We start from the raw sequence: 19,265 nt of genomic DNA, 5'->3' as shown, positions 1-19,265 counted from the left end.
TCATACACAATTGAACAATGACTTGTACTAATTAATATTTGGTCTAAATCTGCTATGGGGCATAAGGTATGGATTTTCACCGGATTTTGACGAAAGGTGGTTTACATATATACCCGAGGTGGTGGGCATCAAAAGTGCGGCCCGGCCGAACTTAACGCCTTTTTACTTGCTATCTTTTGGTGTGTACGTTTCTACACTATCCTTTTAATCTGGTACCTCCACCACCTACTTAAATCCGATGAATGCCGTCTTGAACCAACTTTCAGCCAACGGACCCTCACACTAGAGTCTTTTAGCAATTTGCAAATTAGATTTAACCATAAAAGTCGAGGCTAAACACAACCCCTTTTATTTATGTTTTTTATGAATCCACAACACTGTTCGATAAGCAGTTCCCTTATACCATTGCAGTAATGCTCTCAATTGCGATTATGACAAATCAATAAGCCTGTGTGTGGCTCTCTTAATATTTTCATGCTCACATTCTTTTTTTTTTTTTGCTCTCCCTCTCCCTATCAAATGGGGGTTTCATCAATTTCACACTTGTTGATACTAAGGCGCTCGCAAAGTTTGCTCCCCATACTGAAATGTTTTGTTATTGTTTTTGTTGTTGTTGTTGTTTTTTTTAAACCTAATACACAGCGAGTTCGTAGACTTTGGAAGAGCTCATGAACAATAGTCTAGCGCCAGCTTTCGTATAAACCGAATCATCAGCCATTGAAAATCTCAAGTGACACGAGTTTCTTCTGTTCTAAAGTAAACAATAACAACAACAACAGCAAAACCCCCCACCCTAGTAAACTAACTAACCTACCCGGACGACAGAGACAAAACAAATACGCAAATAAAAACAAAACTTGCCCGAACGATATTGAATATCGCGTGTGTGCATGTGCGTTTGCAAATGCGATTGAGTCTGTGTAATGTAGTGTGGTATAGTAGCGTGAATTCGTCTACTACAAAAACAAACAACAAGTGGTGTTTCAATTAAAACCTTTTGGAAACATAGTATCGACCGACAGACGGACAGACAGACTTAAAAAACCGATATAAAATAGATGCGCAGTGAGACAAACTGAAAAAGGTTTGTGCGAGATTATTGTCGATTATCAAACAAAAATAACAGTGATTTTGTGGTTCAAAAGCAGCAGGTGTATGCAGTTGTAAAGTTCAAACCAGTTTAACGATTAGAAAAAGCTAAACAAACAACAACAACACCTCAAATATTAAAATTTAAAATATCATAAATACCTAATAAAAAAAAAGTCAAAGGTAAAAGCCCTCTTACCTCAAAAATATCCATAAATTTAGCTGGCAAAAGCAAAAACAACAAAGAAAATATCCGGTAGTCGGTAATCAGAGACAGAGGATCCTCTTTCTAATCTGCGAAATTCTGCCCGAGTGTGAAATTATCTGCAAGAAAACGAATATCAAAACAAAATCAACAAAAAGGTGATTATTTAACAATTAACAAGACAAGTGTATAATACATTTTACATGAAACACGTCACATCACATCAAAGTAATGATGGCGATGTTAATTACAACTTGAACTATTAAAACAAATATACCTATTGCGAATGTTCTAACAATTAGTTTGAGTAATATTTTCCTTAGTTCAAGTCAAGCAAAAAAACAATCAACTTTTTTAAAGACAAAACATACCGGATATTTCTGCATGCGATCAACAGGAAATTTGTCCGTGCGAAAACTGGAACTACTAAAATTTTGTGTGGAAAATAGAAAAAATACTCTTAATATTAGAATCGCTTCGTTAGCAAAATTCGAAAACTTACTAACTTAGTTGACCAAAGGCAGTGCATGTGATTCCTTGGCCGCACGAAATAAACATCTCTAAAAGTTTCAATGCAGATCACTTATTCTCCCTTTGTAGTACCAGTTTGGGATAGGTTTACGCACTATAGGCACAAATCTAAGCCAGTAACCGGTCTGCTGTCCGTTCTAAGTAATAAAAAGACATCTCGAAACAACTTATAACGTACTTAGTTCAGCCGTGATAACCCACCATCATGAATTTTGCGAAAAATGTACTTAGTTGAAGGGCATAGTTGTACACTGTAAAAAATTTTGTCCTAATTTTAAAGATTCGAGCAGGGTGCGGTTATTAATCCGCCCCGTGCCACTATGGACATACACCTGATCCAGTAATCGACTTGTTGTGCGATCTAAAAACTAACAAGCAAAGCGGAGTTAAGTTCGGCCGGGACGAACTTTGAATACCCTTCCCCTCGGTTATATGTGTAAACCACCTTTCGACATAATTCGGTGAAAAACGCATAATTTCTGCCCCCATAGCAGATATATCGAAATATGATCGGATTTGTACCAAATTGGGCACGGACATTGAGTGATCTAATAAGTACAAGTCATTGTTCAATTTTGTAGAACAAAAAATTTTATTTTTGGTAGCTATATCCAAGTATACACCGATCTGAACCATAAACGATACGGATGTCGAAAAGCCAAACATAAGTCACTGTGTCAAATTTCAGCGAAATCAGATTATGAATGCGTCTTTTATGGGGCCAAGACTTTAAATCAAGAAATTGGTCTATATGGCAGCCATATCCAATTCTGAACCGATCTATGCCAAATTGAAGAGGGATGTCGAAGGGCCTTACATAACTCACTGTCCCATATTTCAGCGAAATCGGACAATAAATGCGACTTTTATGGGGCCCAAGACCTTAAATCGAGCGATCGGCCTATATAGAAGCTATGTCGAAGGCCCTAACACAACTCACTGCCCCAAATTTCGGCGACATCGGACTATTAATGCGTTTTTTATGGGCCCTAAAATTTAAATCGGGAGACCGGTCTATAGACAGCTTTATCCAAATCTGGACCGATCTGGGCCAAATTGTAAAAGATATCTCAAAGCTTAACACAACTCACTATCCCAAAGTTCGGTGAAATCGGACAATAAATGCGCCTTTAATGGGTCGGTCTATGTGGCAGCTATATCCAAATCTGGACCTATAAAAGCCACATATATTATCCGATTTTGCCGCAATTTGGGACAGTGAGTTGTGTTAGGTCCTTCAACATTCGTCTTAAATTTAGCCCAGATCGGTCCAGTTTTGAATATAGCTGCCATATAGACCGATCTCTTGATTTAAAGTCTTGTGCCCATAAAAGACGCATTTATTGTCCGATTTGAAACAGTGAGTTAAGTTAGGCCCCTCGACATCTTTCTGCAATATGGCAAAGATCGGTCCAGATTTGGATATAGCTGCCATATAGACCGATTTTATTGTCCGATATCGCCGAAATTTGGGACAGTGAGTTGTGTTGGGCCCTACAAAATTCGTCTTAAATTTAGCCCAGGTCGGTCCAGTTTTGGATATAGCTGCCCATAAAAGGCGCATTTATTTTCTGATTTAGCCAAAATTAGGGACAATGAATTGTGTTAGGCCCCGCGACATCCTTTTGCAATATGGGCCAAATCGGTCCAGATTTGGATATAGTTTCCATATAGGCCGATCTCTTGATTTAAGATCTCGGGCCCATGAAAGGAGCATTTATTGTCCGATTTCGCCGAAATTTGAGACAGTGAGTTGTGTTAGGCTCTTCGATAACTTTCTACAATTTAGCCCAGATCGGCCCAGTTTTGGATATAGCTGCCATATAGACCGATCTCTCGATTTAAGGCATTGGACCCATAAAAGGCACTTTTATTGTCCGATTTCGCCGAAATTTGGAACAGTGAGTTGCTTTAGTCTCTTAGACAACTTTCTGCAATTTGATCAAGATCGGTTCAGATTTTGATATAGCTGCCACATAGAACGATCTTTCGATTTAAGGTTTTGGCCCCATAAAAGGCACATTTATAATCCGATTTCGGTGAAATTTGACACCCCCATGTCGTTTATGGTTCAGATCGGTCTATATTTGGATATGGCTACCAAAAGGACCAATATTTTGTTCTACAAAATCTTATTAAGGACGATCGAACGTTCACTGACCCGGTTGATAAGGCTAATCTGTTGGCTGATATATTTGCAGCGAACTCTTCCCTGCCGGATAGCAATCAACCACTTCCCTCAATCGAAAATGTATTTGGCATCATACCCCAAATATTTTTTCGAACTCGTGGAGTTAAAAGTGTTCTTGAAAATCTAGACGTAAATAAATCCCCCGGCCCGGATGGCATATCAACACTTGTCTCACGCAAGTGTTCTTCGACGCTCGCTCGTCCATTACGCAACCTTTTCAACCTTGCCTACCGGGCGGGAGTCTTCCCGGCGCGTTGGAAGGTTGCGAACGTCCAGCCAATACCCAAGAAGGGTGAGGCAAACAACCCTGCGAATTATCGGCCAATTGCGATATGCTCCGCTCTCTCCAAGGTCATGGAGAGCATGGTTAATCACCTTCTTCTTAGCGACCAATAGTATGGGTTCCGCAGAAATCGCTCTACGTGTGACCTCATGGCACTTCTGTCGGAACGTTGGAGTCTCTCAATCCACCAGTCTGATCAGTCCAGTCAATCTAGGGTCTGACACGATGCACTACTATCAAAGCTTGTCCCTTTTGATGTCGTTAATGGGTTTGTTCGATTTATTTCGAGCTTCCTCAGAGATCGCACTATTCGAGTCATTATAGATGGGTTCTCATCCAATGAGCACAAATTGACCGCAGGTGTATCCCAGGGCTCTGTTCTTTCTCCCTCTCTTTTTCTTATTTTCATCAACGATCTGTTGGGTCAGACATCGAATCCGATCTACTCATTTGCGGATGACAGTAATCTCAGTCATTCGTACTCATTCGACCATAGGCCAAGTCTTCGAGGGAGAGAAGCTCGTGATGTTCTGAGCTTGAAAATACAAAGTGATGTCCGTTGGGCTTAACATGTATTCGAAGTGTCGAAAGAAGCATTCAAGTATTTAGGCTTCCTTAAACGGTGTAAGAATTACTTCACTCCGTCTGATCTTCTTAACATCTACACCACTTTCATAAGGGCGAAAATGGAGTACAACTCACATGTACAGGCTGGAGCTTCAACATCAACAGCTAATGGACCGTGTACAGAGGAGAGCGATGGCGTTGATTGGGGACAATGGGGTATCCAACTCTATTGCCTCCCTTCATCATCGTCGCAATGTGGGTTGTTTGGCGCTGTTCTATCCGTACTTTCATGGTGTGTGTTTGTCTGATATTCGTCTTCTTATTGCTGATGTAAGGATGTATGTCAGGGATACTAGACATTCCAGGCACTCACACCCGTTTGTAATTGATTGGCCAGCGAACCGCACAATGCATTATAGAGAGAATTCTTATTTCGCTCGAACCGTTCGTATGTGGAATCGACTTCCGGCTAATTTTTTTCCCACCCACTTTGACATCCAAAGATTTAAGACAAATGTCACTAAGCACTTTTCCCCCCTCCAATTCCTAATTTCCTCTCGCCAACGCAATACACTGCATTCATAGGGGACATCCCCTGCGTGTTGGCTGACAGAAAAAAAACTTCAGATTCATGTTCCTGGCGTCAAGCCATATATATATCCAAATTTTAGTGAAATCGGGGGTGCGCCCTAAAAAGTGCAATTATTTCCGGGGCACATAGAAATATTTTTATTTTCTATTAATAAAATTCGTCTTTTAGACAATTTTTTTTTTTGAAAGCTAGCGGAAATTGAAAACTTGCGAAAAATGCACATAATCATTTGTATACTATGTGAGTCATTGTAGTTGCGTGGACAAAAAGTCTACCACTACAACAAACAAACACATGCACTTATATCATAATGGCTTTTTCGCAATGAAATGAAGATATAAATACAACCTACCTTCGCACGTTGTTGTTCCTCGTCAAACTCATATAGGTGAGCAAGCTCGTTTCGGTCCAAAGGACCGATCGCCGCGGAAACAGTGTGGCCATTGGTTATTTAAAGGCACCAATAACTCGTCTTGCATATCGAGCATCATAGGCACTCAGTATTTGCGCAAGAACCGGTGCCGCTCGGCCGCTCACTAAGACTCTTCGCTCGATACCGCTGGTTGTCCGTGACTGCCGTATGGAGCATTCCACTATAGGCAACTTGTGGACGCGCCCGCAGCGTAACCGAAACGAATGACACCAGTTTTGATATAAAGCGAAGAATGATACTTGGCACAGTTATTGGAAGTCACAGCGAAACACGCCATGCAAAATTTCAGCCAAAGCGGATAGGAATTGAGCCCTTTATAGGCTCAAGAATTCAAGACCCCAGATCGGTTTATATGACAGCTATATCAGGCTATGGGCCGATTTGAACCGTACTCTACACAGTTTTTGTAAATCATAAATGAAAGTCATAACAAACAACTCATGCAAAATTTCAGCCAATCGGATAGGAATTGCGCCCTCTAATGGGTAAAGAAGTCCAGATTCAAGATCGATTTATATGACAGCTATATCAGATTATAGACCGATATGAACCGTACTCAACACAGTTGTTGGAAATCATAAAAAAACATCTCATGCACAATTTTAGCCAAGTCGGATAAGAATTGCGCTCTCTAGTAACTCAAGAGGTCAAGATCCCAGATCGGTTTATATGGCAGCTATATCAAAACATGGACCGATATGGCCCATTTACAATACCAACCGACCTACACTAATAAGAAGTATTTGTGCAAAATTTCATGCGGATAGCTTTACTCCTTCGAAAGTTAGCGTGCTTTCGACAGACAGAAGACAGACGAACGGACGGACAGACGGAATGACACGGCTAGATTGACTTAAAATGTCATGACGATCAAGAATATATATACTTTATGGGGTCTTAGACGAATATTTTGGGGAGTTACAAACAGAATGACGAAATTAGTGGAGGGTATAAAAGGTGCTGACTATCTCAAAGTTGTGGTTCCCAACTTTCTCCATTTTCTTTATCTGCTCGGTTGTACAAGGCGTTTTGGGAGTTGAAACCACCCATTTCGTCTTATCTCCATTTACTGCCAGATCCATTTTCACTGACTCTCTTTCGATTCTCTCAAAGGCTGCAGTTACTACTTCCGTTGACCGACCTATGATGTTGATGCCGTCGTCATAGGCGAGCAGCATGTGTTCTCTTGCGATTAGTGTGCCATATCTAATCACATCTGCATCTCGTATAATCTTCTCCAGCAGGACATTAAAGAGATCACGGCGAAAATCCTACGGGGGGATCCAGATCGTGAGAAGACGTGAGAATTACTGAAAGGAAGCAAGAAGGAGGTCAGTAAAGCTATTGGTATCATAACGGGACACATATGACTACGAGCTCACTTATGTAAAATCGGTGCGGCAAGTGATAGCTTGTGTAGGGCATGAGGGGAAGATGATGAGACGTTGAAGCATTTCCTTTGTCATTGCCCGTAGCACGGAATTACTAACTTAAAAATTTTTTCTTAGAGGTTACTTTATAGTTTTTAGAGCGCACCGATTACTAGATTAGGTGTATGTCCATAGTGCCATAGGGTGGATTAATATCTGCACCCGCTTTTCAACCTAACCTAACGTAACATAAAGAGATCACACGATAGGCTGTCCCCTTGTCTGAAACCTCGTTTGGTATTAAATGGTTCGGAGAGATTCTTTCCTATTCTTACTGAGGAACGTATCGGCAAGTGTCATCCTGCAGAGTCTTATTAATTTTGCAGGGATACCAAACTCAGACATGGCTTGAAATACCTTTGAACATAAAGTAGTATCGAAGGCGACTTTGTAGTGAACAAAGAGATGGTAGGTGTTTATTTGTCCTTCTCGGGTCTTTTACAGGATTTGGCGTAAATATCTAGTTTAGGGTGGATATACCAGGCCTAAAGCCGCATTGCTAGGGCCCAATTATCTCATAGACTTTAGGTTTTAATCTTAAACACAGTACGCTCGAGAGTATCTTGTATGCAATGGGCGGGGGGCCTAATTCCTCTGTAGTTGGCAAATTTCGTCTTGTCTTCTTTCTTGTGTACGGGACATAGTATGCTGAGGTTCCAATCATCGTTCTTCTAGCCAGATTGCGCAGATAAGCTGATGCATACGCCTTATCAGCGTGTCGCCTCCGGTCTGAAATAGGTCAGCGGGTAACCCGTCTGCTCCTGCTGCCTTTCTTTAGTCGGACCTCATTCTGACTAGGAAGTAAACATTCTATACCATCATCAGGGATTGGTTCTGCGGTGTCCTATTCGCCGCCAACATCGGACACTAGCAGTTGGGTAAAATGTTCTTTCCATATCCTCAGCATGTTATCTGTGTCAGTTACCAGATTTCCTTCTTTGTCTCTGCAGGAAGATGCGCCTGCACCACAGCCATCGGTTTGATGTTTAATTCTTTGGTAGAATTTCCGGACTTTATTGTGACTCCTGTACATCTCATTTCGATCACACTCATGTCTTCCCATTTCCTTTTTCTTTCTGCGGACTAGACGTTTCTCCTGATAGCAGGGTCCCTCTATATGCTGCATTCTTGGCGCCAGTAGCATCTCGACACTCTTGGTCGTACCATAATTTTCTTGGGGGAGGCTTCCGGCACCCAAGTAGGGATTTCGCGGCATTTACCATGGAGTGGGCAATAGTTTGCCACTGCGCCATTATATCATGGGAACAAGGAGTGCTCTCATCAAGCAGTTGGTTCAGTCGAGTGGAGTATGGCGCTGCCACCTGTTGTGTTTGCAGTTTTTCAATGTCGAGCTTCCGTGCAGTGTCAGATCATACTTTCCTCGCCATGTTCAAAGGGGTGCGAACCTTTGTTGCAAAAAGGTAAGGATACGAATCTATATTCGCTCCACGGATCGATCGTACATCTATCATATCACGCTGGAGGAATGCCTTCCATCTATCACAATGTGATCAATTTGGTTCCTCGTGTATTGACCGGGTGACAGCCATGTGGCTTTGTGAATATTTCTATGATGAAATCTGGTGCTACTAACTACCATGTTTTTTGCAGCGGTGAAATCTATCAGCCTCAACCCATTACTGGACATTATCTCGTGGAGGCTAAACTTTTCGACTGTTGGACCAAAAATGTCTTTCTTCCCAATCTTCGCATTAAAATCTCCCAGAACGATTTTAATATCATGTGCGGGGCAGCGGTCATATTCTCTCTCTAGGCGGTCGTAGAAAATATCCTTGGTCTGCTCGTCCTTGTCTTCCGTCCGGGGCATGGGCACAAAAAAGGCTGATGTTGAAGAATTTGGCTTTTATTGCGGTTTGTGGCTAGCCCCTCATCCACCGGAGTAAAGCTGGAGAAAAGGTGTTTCAGTCTCTGACTAACCACAAATCCACAGCCAAGTTCATGCCTCGTGTTAAGGCAGCTATAGAATAGTTCGTCACCGTTTGGTGTTGTAGTGACGCCATTTCCAGTCCATCGCACTTCCTGTAAGGCGGTAATATCTGCCTTGTAGTTCTGCATCTTCTTTATGAAGAGTGCGGAAATTAGTTTTTCTTCAGACATCATAAATGATAGATTCTGCAATACGATTTATAGACATGCTTACTAAATTTCCCATAAATATTCCATTAAGGAACAGGGGATACTCCTCTCATATCAAAGAGTACAGTCCGATTAAAGTTAAGCTCAATGATAAGAGGCCTCCTTTTTTATGTCGAGTTTTAACGGCGTGTCGCGTAGCGACAGCACTTGGTAGAGAAGTTTGAACATTTTGTCGGATTTGAACCCAGCCGTATGACCGGTCACCTTATAAAGCTTCCTTTACCTCACGGCAGTGGTCGCTGCAATTTGGATAGCCACAATGTTCAGAGGCATAAGATGTAGCATTAAATTCAGTGCATCCGATGCACAAACAAGCCATCCTTTGGATTGTATTGAGTATTGAGCAGTACGTGGACTTTTGAAGCCCCGTCCACCAGACCACAACATCATATAGCGTTATAGATCTGACAACTGCAGTATGTACCCACGCATGACACGCGGTCTAAACCCCCAACTTTTGCCAATGGCCCTCTTGCAGGTGTATAGGGCAAGAGTGGCCTTTCTTGCCCTTTCCAAAATGTTGGATTTGAAGTTCAATTTCCTTTCGAGCAAAACACCCAGGTATTTTGCGCTTTCTGTAGATGGAACACTCTCTCCACCCAAGGAGACAGGTTCCACGGTAGGCAACTTGTATCTTATGCTGAAAAGAACTTCTGTCTTGCACAGATTTATACCCAGACCACTTTCGGTAGCCCACTTTGCTGTTCTAGCTCTACGTGCTTCCTGAAGTATACCTCTTAGAGTGCTGGGAAACTCTCCACTTACCGCAATTGCCACGTCATCAGCATAAGCGACCACTTTTACGCCTTTTTCTTCCAGAGCAATAATATATTGTTAATGGCTATATTCCAAAGTAGGGGAGACAGTACACCTAATTGAGGTGTTACTCTGCTGACCCATCTTTTTAGATCTACAGATCCCAAGCTTGCCGAAATGCATCTTTCAGTAAGTAAGTTATTAATAAACTTTCTTACGGTAGAGTTGATGCTAAACTGCAACTCCTTCATGATTGACGTCGGTTTTACATTATTGAAAGCACCTTCAATTTCAAGAAATGCTGCCATTGCATATTCCTTGACATAGAGAGAACCCTCTATGTAGGCGACTAGGTCGTGAAGGGCTGTTTCAGTGGATTTACCTTTACTATATGCATGCTGCTACCGCGACAGGCAATCTCCAGGGATCTTTAGCTTAGGATATGTTTCTATCACCCTCTCAAGAGGCTTCAGCATAAAGGATGACAGATTAATAAGACGAAAATCTTTCGCCTTCGTGTGGTAGGGTTTTCCTGCTTTCGCAATGAAAATGACCTTTGTGTCCCTCCATCCCAAGAGTCTATCTCCCTAAGCCAGGGAACCAGTCTATCAGACACAGCATGTAATTCAACCGGTGATATATTATCAGGGCCTGGCGACTTAAAGGAGTCGAAACTTCTTATGGCCCAAAGGATTTTTGGTTCAGACACAATTTCCCTAATAGCCTCCGACGAATGCATACCAGTGACAACCTCTTTTGGCGCCACGTTGTCCGTTGGAGAATTTAGTGGGAAATGTGTATCAACGAATAGTTCTAGTGTTTCCTCACTAGACATTGTCCATACATTCTCTGACTTCTGAATATACCCCACACTAATAGGTCTCGAGGACAGAACCTTCCTTAAGCTAGAGGCCTCAGTTGTATCCCCCACGGGCTAGAAAATTCTACCCAGGAATAGTCGTGAACAAAATCTTTTCTAACTTACTGACCAACATTTTCCATTGCTCAATCTGACAAACTCTTTGTCATCATTATGATAAGTTATAAATGACTTATCATATAAGCCTATATGCTTATCTTTGAGATGATACTCTTATCAAGAGCCAACTACATTTTAATAATTCTAATTAATTTTGAAAATTCCGTTCCGAGAGTCTCATGTAATGTATTGACTACGTATGTATTTCTAATCTTGATTAGACGCAAACCGCTACGATTTGCCAAACTCTTACTAAATGGAAATGGATTTTGGTTTTGAACTTTTAAAATTATGTACTACTGAAATACTAAAGAATAAAAAGACAAAAATAACGACCTCGACTGAGAACCAACACTTAAAATGTTGTCTTTCATATAGGCAATGATAATAACAACAAAATCTTAAACAAGTAAGAGCGTGCTAAGTTCGACCGAACTGAATCTTATATACCCTTCGTCATCGATAGCATTTGCCATGTTCTATGCCTGGTATCTCTCTATAGGCAAATAAAGGATAATAGATAAGATAGCAGTGCCATAGGAGCTATATATCAGGTTATGGACCGATTCTTGTTATATTTGGTTTGGATGATGGATACCATAGTGTAGTTTAGGTTAGATTGAAAAGAGGGTGCAGATATTAATCCGCCCCATGTCACTATGGACAAACATCTAAGCCAGTAATCGGCTTGTTGTGAGCTCTAACAACTATTGGGTTGCCCAAAAAGTAATTGCGGATTTTTTAAAGAAAGTAAATGCATTTTTAATAAAACTTAGAATGAACTTTAATCAAATATATAATTGCCATTTTGTTCGATAACCTTTTGCCATATTCCTGGCAAATTTAGTATTCCACTCTCATAGAACTTCTGGTCTTTATCTGCAAAAAACTGAACCAAGTGCGATTTTATAGCCTCATCATTGCCGAAAGTTTTACCATTTAAGGAGTTCTGCAAAGATCGAAATAAATGGTAGTCTGATGGTGCAAGTTCAGGGCTATATGGTGGATGCATCAAAAGTTCCCAGCCAAGCTCACTCAGTTTTTGGCGAGTGACCAAAGATGTGTGCGGTCTAGCGTTGTCCTGGTGGAATATGACACCTTTACGATTGACCAATTCTGGTCGCTTCTCCTTGATGGCTGTATTCAATTTGTCCAATTGTTGACAGTAAACATCCGAATTAATCGTTTGGTTGCTTGGAAGCAGCTCAAAATATACCACACCCTTCCAATCCCACCAAACAGACAGCATAACCTTCTTTTGGTGGATATCAGCCTTTGAAGTGGTTTGAGCTGGTTCACTATGCTTGGACCATGATCGTTTTCGACTAACGTTGTTGTAAACAATCCATTTTTCATCTCCAGTTATGATTCGTTTTAAAAACGGATCGAATTCATTGCGTTTAAGGTGCATATCACAAGTGTTGATTCGGTTTGTTAAATGAATTTCTTTCAATACATGTGGTACCCATATTAAAATTGACGCCAAACAAACAAATGTAAACAAAATTTCGCGCACTTTTTTTCTAAAGCAAGCTAAAAGAAACAGCTGATAACTGACAGAAGAAAGAATGCAATTACAGAGTCACAAGCCGTTGAAAAAATTTGTCAACGCCGACTATATAACTACTATATTACCGACAATTACTTTTTGGGCAACCCAATATATATATATATATATATATATATATATATATATATATATATATATATATATATATATATTGGGTTGCCCAAAAAGTAATTGCGGATTTTTCATATAGTCGGCGTTGACAAATTTTTTCACAGCTTGTGACTCTGTAACTGCATTCTTTATTCTGTCAGTTATCAGCTGTTACTTTTAGCTTGCTTTAGAAAAAAAGTGTAAAAAAGTATATTTGATTAAAGTTCATTCTAAGTTTTATTAAAAATGCATTTACTTTCTTTTAAAAAATCCGCAATTACTTTTTGGGCAACCCAATACATACATATATACTTTGTTGGACCGCAGATCATTATTTCGATTAGTTACAAACGGAATGACGATATTACTATACCCCCATCCCATTGTGGAGCGTTTAACATACAAACAAATCAACGTAGTGGTAAGTAACAATGTTAGTAGGTCAGTTGTAGCAACACAGATTAGTTGAGGTGAGCTATGTAGTGGTGAAATGAATCTTTTACTTTTAGTCTTTCTGAAAATAAATTTTTCAACATACATACATACGAGCATTACACTGTAAAATGTTTTAACGAAAATCGTTTTGTTAAAAAGCGATAACAGAAAAGTTAACAAATTTGGTATTCAGTAGCCGCTGTTAACGATAAGCGACATCATTAAAATCAGCTGTTTTCGTTAACGAAGAGCAAATCGTGATCTAAACAACGGACAATTATTTAGTGTTTACTTTAATGAAGAGAAATAAAAATCATTATTTACAGTGGCTTTGGAGAAGGTTCCCTTGTTGTAGGATGGGGGTATACTAATTATGTCACTCTGTTTGTAACTCCTTGAAACACTCGTCTAAGACCCCATGAAGTATATATATTCTTGATCGTCATGACATTTTAAGTCGACCTAGCCAAGTCCGTCCGTCCATCTGTCTGTCGAAAGCAGGCTAACTTTCATAGGAGTAAAGCTAGGAACTTGAAATTTTGCACAAATACTTCTTATTAGTGTAGGTCGGTTTGGATTGTAAATGGGCCATATCGGTCCTTGTTTTGATTTAGCTGTCATATAAACTGATCTTGGATCTTGACTTCTTGAGCCGCTAGAGAGCGCAATTCTTATTTGAATTGTCTAAAATTCTCCATGAGGGGGTTTGTTAAGATTTCCAACAACTATGCTAAGTTGAAATCGGTCCATATCCTGATATAGCTGTCATATAAACCTATATGGGGATTTGACTTCTTGAGCCTCTAGAGGGTTCAATTCCCATCCGATTCGGCTGAAATTTTGCATGGCGTGTTTCGTTATGACTTCCAACTGCTGTGCTAAGTATGGTTCAAATCGGTCTATAACCTGTTATAGCTGCCATATAAACCGATCTTGAAGCTTGACTTCTTGAGCCACTAGAGAGCGGAATTCTTATACGATCTTGCTGAAATTTCGCACAACGTGTTTTGTTATGACTCCCAACAAATGTGTCAAATATGGTTCACATCGGTTCATAACCTGATATAGCTGCCATAAAACCGGTCTGTGATCTTGACTTCTTGAGCCTCTAGTGAACGCAATTATTACCCGATGGGGTCTTGACTTCTTGAGCCTCTAGAGAGTTCAATTCCTACCTTACTTGGCTGAAATTTTGCATGACGTATTACTGTGCTAAGTATGGTTCAAATCGGTTCATAACCTGATATAGCTGTCATAAAACCGGTCTGTGATCTTGACTTCTTGTGATATTTTGTACACCGACTTCTCCCACGACCTTCAACGTACGTGTCAAATATGGTCTGAATCGTTATATAGCCTGATACAGCTCCCATATAAACCGATCTCACTATATTACTTCTTGAACCGCTAAAGGACGCAATTCTTATTCGAATTGACTGAAATTTTACACAATGACTTCTACTATGGTCTACTAATCGATTATGGTCCGAATCGGATATAGCTCCAATAGCATAGCAATGATAAAAAGTACTGTACCACTATTCCTGATAAAACCGATTCGAACTACGATATCCCTGGTAATAGAAGTTGCATAGACTTCTATACGGATGGTTCCCAACCAAACGACCAGGTGGGCTTTGGGGTGTTATCTAAAGATCAGGAACTGGTCATATCGAAACATTACCCGACCACTGCAGTGTGTATCAAGCGAAGATCCTGCAAATTAAGGAAGTGATGGAATGGCTTAGATATAATGTCATAACGACGATTGGCATAAAATCTTCTCAGACAGCCAGGCAGCCATTAAATCCCTGGAGAACGCGTATTTCTGAACACAAAAGCCGCCTTCGGCTGTCGCAGATCTCTCAACAAGATGGCTGAACAGTTCAAAATTAACCTGTTCTAGTTGCCGGACCACAGAGATATCCTGGGAACTGTAAAGCGGACGAGCTTGCGAGACCAAGAACTAACCTACACATTCTAGGGATACTCGAATCTGTGGGTATGCCTCTAGCGACATATAAGCTAAGTTTTTAGGACCAGGACCGTAGGCCAACGAATGATAGATGGTCACAAAGAGGGTGCTGAGAGCATTGTGGCCTTATCTAGACTTGAAGAGGTCTACCTCCTTTGCTGTCACTGGATAGAACAGACGTCTCAGTCATTGTGATCGTCATGACAGGTCATTGTCTAATCGAAAAACTGCTGATAGACTAAAGGTTACCAGTAACGACTTTTTGCAGAAGCTGTGAGAACATCAAAGAGGAGAAGACTATAGAACACCTTGTGTGTGTGTGTGGGTCCCTCAATGGCAGTCAGATGGAATTTCACTTTAGGCCTTCTTTCTTCTTACTGTGGTATTACAACGGAAGAAAACGTCTAAGTGAGTCTGATGGCAGACTGCCACTTAAACCTAACCCTGGGGTAGTGACAATTTACCCTGCATATCCAATGTGGTGTAGGCTATCAAAAGGTCGGAGTTGCAATTTAGCCCATCATTATTTGTTTTATAATTTGGAAGTGGGTTTCAGAGTACATGTAAACAAGAAAAAAGGCTTTAAGGTCGGCCAGACCGAACTTTGGACACTCACTATCTCGGAGATATATGTAAACCACCTTTCGTCATAGTACGGTGAAAAATGCATAATTTATGCCCCCATAGCAGCTATATGGTCCGATTTGGACCAAATTCGGCACGGACATTGAGTGGTCTAATAAGTACAAGTCATTGTTCAATCTCGTAGATGAGAATATTGAACTTTTTGGTAGTTATATCCAAATATAGGCGGATGTCGAAAAGACTAACATAAGTCACTGTTTTAAATTTCAGCAAAATCGGTTAATAAGTGCGCTTTTTATAGGGCCAAGACCTTAAATCGAGAGATCGGTCTATATAGAACCTATATTCAAACCTGGAGCGATCTAAGCCGAATTGAAGAAGAATGTTAATGGATCTAACACAACTGACTGCCCCAAATTTCGGCAACATCGGATTATAAATTCACCTTTTATGGGCCCAAGACCCTAATTTGAGAGATCTCTCTATATGGCAGCTATATGCAAATCTGGACCGATCTTGACCAAATTGAAAAAGGTTGTCGAAAGCCCTAACACAACTCACATCGAGAGATCGATCTATGTGGCAGCTATATCTATATCTGGATCGATCTGGGCCATATTTCAGTAAGATGTCGAGGGGTCTAATACAACTCACTGTCTCAAATTTCGGCGACATCAGACAATAAATGCGCCTTTTTTGGCCCAAGCTCTTAAATCGAGAGATTGGTCTATAGGGAAGCTTTATCCAAATCTGAACCGATCTGGGCCAAATTGAAGAAGAATGTCGATGGGCATAACACAACTCACTGTCCCAAATTTCGGCGACATCGGACAACAAATGCGCCATTTTTGGCCCAAGCGCTTAAATCGAGAGATCGGTCTATACGGCAGCTATATCCAAATCCAGACCGTTCTGGGCCATATTGCAGAAAGAAGTCGAGGGGCCTAACATAACCCACAGTCTCAAAGCCCAAGCCCTTAATTCGGCGGATCGGTCTATATGGCAGCTATATCCAAATCTGAACCGATCTGGGCCAAATTGCAGGAAGATGTCGGGGGGCCCAACACAACTCACTGTCCCAAATTTCGGCGACATCGGACAACAAATGCTCCATTTTTGGCCCAAGCCCTTAAATCGAGAGATCGGTCTATGCGGCAGCTATATCCAAATCTAGACCGTTCTAGGCCATATTGCAGAAAGAAGTCGAGGGGTCTAACATAACTCACTGTCTCAAATTTTGACAAAATCGGACAGTAAATGCACCTTTTATGGGCCCAAGACCTTAAATCGAGAGATAGGTCTATAGGGCAGCTATATCCAAATCAGAACCGATCTGGGTCAAATTGAAGAAGGATTTCGACTGGCCTAACACAACTCACTGTCCCAAATTTCAGCTAAATCGGTTAATAAGTGTGGCTTTTATGGGACTAAAATCCTTAATCGGCGGATCGGTCTTCATGGGGGCTATATCAAGATATAGTCCGATATAGCCCATCTTCGAACTTAACCTGCTTATGGACAAAAAGAGAATCTTTGCACAGTTTCAGCTCAATATCTCTATTTTTAAAGACTGTAACGTGATTTCAACAGACAGACGGAAAGACGGACGGACATGGCTAGATCGTCTTAGATTTTACCGGCGATCAGGAATGTATTGGGTTGCCCAAAAAGTAATTGCGGATTTTTCATATAGTCGGCGTTGACAAATTGTTTCACAGCTTGTGACTCTGTAATTGCATTCTTTCTTCTGTCAGTTATCAGCTGTTACTTTTAGCTTGCCTTAGAAAAAAAGTATAAAAAAAGTATATTTGATTAAAGTTCATGCTAAGTTTTATTAAAAATGCATTTACTTTCTTTTAAAAAATCCGCAATTACTTTTTGGGCAACCCAATATATATACTTTTAAACGGATTGGCAAAGTGAATACACCCCTATCCTTCGATGGTGGGTATAAAAATAAGGTTAAGGGCTACTCCAGTTGAAACCACAAGGTGTGTATCTATCATATAAAGAAGGGTCTTGGACTACGCCAAGTTTAAGCAACTCAGATCCGTTGATTGATATCTTTCATACCTTAAGTCACTTTTTAAATCAGATGTTTACCCTAAAAAAACATCGAAAAAAATATCTATGCCTCCTACTTTCAAGGTCCTACTAACTAATATATTGTACTAAGTTTTAATAGATATATAATGATGCTACTTACTGCACCTAATATTAGTTCACACCATTATAGATAATATTCTCATAATATGATTTAAATGCCTATCCCTATTTCCATTCATGGGCCACATTGTACATACAAAATTCTATGGCTAACACACTGCAACCATTCACTGGCATTTCCGAGAAAAATAACGCGTGTTTTAGACAAACAAACAAACAAAATCAAATCAATAATTATAGCCACCACCATAGGATGAGAGGAATACTAATCTAGTCATTCAGTTTGTAACACCTTTGATTACTTATCTACGACCTCATAAAGAATATATATTGGGTTGCCCAAAAAGTAATTGCGGATTTTTTAAAAGAAAGTAAATGCATTTTTAATAAAACTTAGAATGAACTTCTATCAAATATACTTTTTTTACACTTTTTTTCTAAAGGAAGCTAAAAGTAACAGCTAATACCTGACAGAAGAAAGAATGCAATTACAGAGTCAAAATCTGTGAAAAAATTTGTTAACGCCGACTATATGAAAAATCCGCAATTACTTTTTGGGCAACCCAATATATTCTGAATCGTCTTTACTTTCTAAGATCATCTAGCCATGTCCGTCCGTCTGTCAAAATCAGAATCGAACGAATTAAGACATATTCGTTCAGATTTTGCATATAGCTCTCATATAAACCGATATACCAAATTGAGATCTTGAGCCCCCTTGAGCATGATTTGGCTGAAACTTTTGCAAGTAGTGTTCTGTTATGACTTCCAATATCCGTGGAAGTATGGTCCAAATCGGTCTACAATCTCATATCGCTCCTATGCAAACTGATTTACCGATTAGTCTTTAACCGTCTCATGAGGTAAATTTTTGACTGAATTGGCAGAGAGTACACATGTGCCCTGCAACTAAGTACGCTTGGGCAAATTTTTAGTACAATTCATGGAGGTAGGTTCTCAAGATTCGGCACGGCTGAACTTGGCACTTTTTTATACTCTCCACCATAGGATGGGGGTATACTAATTTCGTCAGTCTGTTTGTAACTACTCGAAATATTCGTATGAGACCCCATAAAGTATATATATTCTTGATCGTCGCGACATTTTATGTCGATCTAGCCATGTCCGTCCGTCTGTCCGTCCGTCCGTCTGTCCGTCCGTCTGTCCGTCCGTCCGTCCGTCTGTCTGTCGAAAGCACGCTAACTTCCGAAGGAGTAAAGCTAGCCGCTTG

The 19,265-nt window shown here is 40.4% G+C and overlaps 1 protein-coding gene across 1 annotated transcript in view; it reads left to right on the top strand.

Annotated features, from left to right (window-relative positions):
* The first annotated feature begins 694 nt into the window (after window positions 1-694).
* Window positions 695-19,265, top strand: part of LOC106083391 (segmentation protein cap'n'collar) — a 233,610-nt gene continuing 215,039 nt past the window's right edge. Inside the window, exon 1 of the mRNA XM_059363243.1 lies at window positions 695-1,452. The gene's annotated coding sequence lies outside the window, so the exon portion shown is untranslated. The remainder of the gene's footprint in view (window positions 1,453-19,265) is intronic.

This window comes from Stomoxys calcitrans, chromosome 2, assembly GCF_963082655.1.
Source record: "Stomoxys calcitrans chromosome 2, idStoCalc2.1, whole genome shotgun sequence".
NCBI classification, from domain to species: Eukaryota; Metazoa; Arthropoda; class Insecta; order Diptera; family Muscidae; genus Stomoxys; species Stomoxys calcitrans.
The sequence above is the reverse complement of the archived record's forward strand: the minus strand, read 5'-3'. Positions and strand labels throughout refer to the sequence as shown.